This window comes from Poecilia formosa, unplaced genomic scaffold (genome assembly GCF_000485575.1).
Source record: "Poecilia formosa unplaced genomic scaffold, Poecilia_formosa-5.1.2 Scaffold444, whole genome shotgun sequence".
Classification (NCBI taxonomy): Eukaryota; Metazoa; Chordata; class Actinopteri; order Cyprinodontiformes; family Poeciliidae; genus Poecilia; species Poecilia formosa.
In genome coordinates this window covers 390,507-392,647 of record NW_006800383.1, presented here as the reverse complement: position 1 = coordinate 392,647, position 2,141 = coordinate 390,507, and the positions used below count along the sequence as shown (strand labels likewise).

The 2,141-nt window shown below is 34.6% G+C and overlaps 1 protein-coding gene across 4 annotated transcripts in view; it reads left to right on the top strand.

Annotated features, from left to right (window-relative positions):
• LOC103155726 (gap junction gamma-1 protein-like) overlaps positions 1-2,141 on the top strand; it is an 18,002-nt gene that overhangs the window by 12,936 nt on the left and 2,925 nt on the right. The window contains exon 1 of one of the 4 annotated variants that reach the window (XM_007577520.2): positions 1,154-1,270. The exons of the other annotated variants lie outside the window; for them this stretch is intronic. The gene's annotated coding sequence lies outside the window, so the exon portion shown is untranslated. Of the gene's footprint in view, positions 1-1,153; positions 1,271-2,141 lie in introns of those variants that run through there. 4 annotated transcript variants of the gene reach the window in all.

Here is a 2,141-nt window from a genome sequence, read left to right as displayed (position 1 = left end):
TGCAAATAAATAAAAAATCTTTGCTCTGAATTTCAGAGACATGTTGTCAACAGTTTGTAAAATAAAATAACAATGTTCATTTTACTCAAACATATACAGATAAAAAGTAAAATCAGAGAAACTGATCATTTTGCATATCAAATGCTAGTTTTACATACGTTTTTGTAAAATTTAAATTAAAAACAGTCATTTTATGTTTTATTTAGTGGATTATTACAAGAATATTACTGAAAAGTTCATTTATCAGGTTTTCCATGGGGTCCAGTGCAGTGGGCTCTTAGTTTTTTCCAGATCTTTATATTGTATCTTTAAATGTGTCCCACTTCACACATTTTGTCAATCAGTGAATGTAAACAGCCAATAAATGACTGATTATATAATTCATCCTCACCAACTACTGGCCTGGTATAGAGGTGTAAAGAGACCTAAATTAAATTCAGGTGTTATTACAGAGTCATAACCTGAAACAGTGACACCCTACAAAAGCAAAAAATACAGGAAAAACACCTTGAAGATAATTTGACTGTTCTTATTATTATTACGCTGTCATAAATATGACATAACGCCTGTTATGAACATGAAGGAGCCTTCATAAATGTTTGACTGTTGTCATGAAGTGTCATTCTGTAAATAATGACACTTTTAATGGATAGTTGTACTAAAACTTGCATTAAAAGTCCATTAAAATTGCCAACTTTGCACTAAAAGTGTCACTATTTATGGAATGACAAGTCAGGCATTCAAGAAGACTTCTTCATGTTCAGGTGTTACGTCATGTTTATGACAGTCTTATGCACAAATGAAGTGTCACCTTATCTTCTTTTAGTGTCTTTGTGGCACACATAGAAACACAGATTTCATTTTTCTTGTCTTGTTTCGTGATTTCTGGTGTTATTTTTACCCTTGCATGTAAACATTCCCTGAGCGTTTTGTGTGATCCAGCTTCCCAGAGGGCTGGTGTTGGCCGGAGCTGTTTGACGCTGGTCAGTGTTTCCGGACTACCACATCCATCTCTTCCTGTGACTTTTCCTCTTGGCAGCCTTATGTTTATTTTTAGATTCTTTGTAACGGGGGAGAAATAATCTGAGTAAACTTCCTGTGTTCTGACACCAACTAGGGGATACCCTGTTTCTCATACATGACGAGAAGCTCGTTGAGAACAGACTAACAATGGTTTTCTTTGGGCAGAGGGGGAGAATTGTCTTTTTTTTAAATCCTGGGAAAGTTTTTTTTACTTTCTTAGATTTGCTCATCTTCATACACCAAAAAGGTACGTGTTGATATTTCTTCGTGTTTGTGAAAATAGGACCCTATTTAAACCGTCTCCCATTTGGGATTTGTATCTCGCCATTAGAAGCGGGCCACAGGGCCACAGCTTTACCACACAACTGGCATTTATTATGTAGAAAACCACCAGTCCTGACTTCTGAAGGCTGGGCTGGTTTTGGGTAGGCAGTTAGAGAGGAAGTATGCTTTAATTTGTTGGGTTTGGTTTGCAAACAGCCGCTGTCAACACCTTAATTCTTTACGTGTTTAAACCATGTTGCCCTCCAGAGCACAAATGTTAGACTTGTCTGGTGAAGATTTTATTCAGAGAGGTTACTGGAGCAATGCCTGAGAGATTAGATGGAAAACATTAAACATATTCATAAAATATGTTTAAAAAGAATCTACAGCTCTGAAAAAAAACTGAGCCCACTGCACTGGACCCAATTGAAAACCACGTTATTCCTCCAAGTATTGATTTCTGAGCTTTTCCTGAGTTAAACATTAGTATTGTTGTTTCTGAATGAACATGAATTTGTTTTCTTTGCATTATTTGAGGTCTGGAAGCTCTGCATGTTTTTTGTTATTTTGACCATTTCTCATTTTCTGCAAATAAATAAAAAATCTCTGCTCTGAATTTCAGAGACATGTTGTCAGCAGTTCATAGAATAAAAGAACAATGTTCATTTCACTCAAACATATACAGATAAAAAGTAAAATCAGAGAAACTGATCATTTTAACTGGTCTTAATTTTTTTCCAGCGTTGTATATCAAATACAAGTTTTACATAAGTTTTTGTAAAATTTAAATTAAAAACAGTCATGTTATGTTTTATTTAGTGGATTATTACTAGAATATTACTGAAAAGTTTATT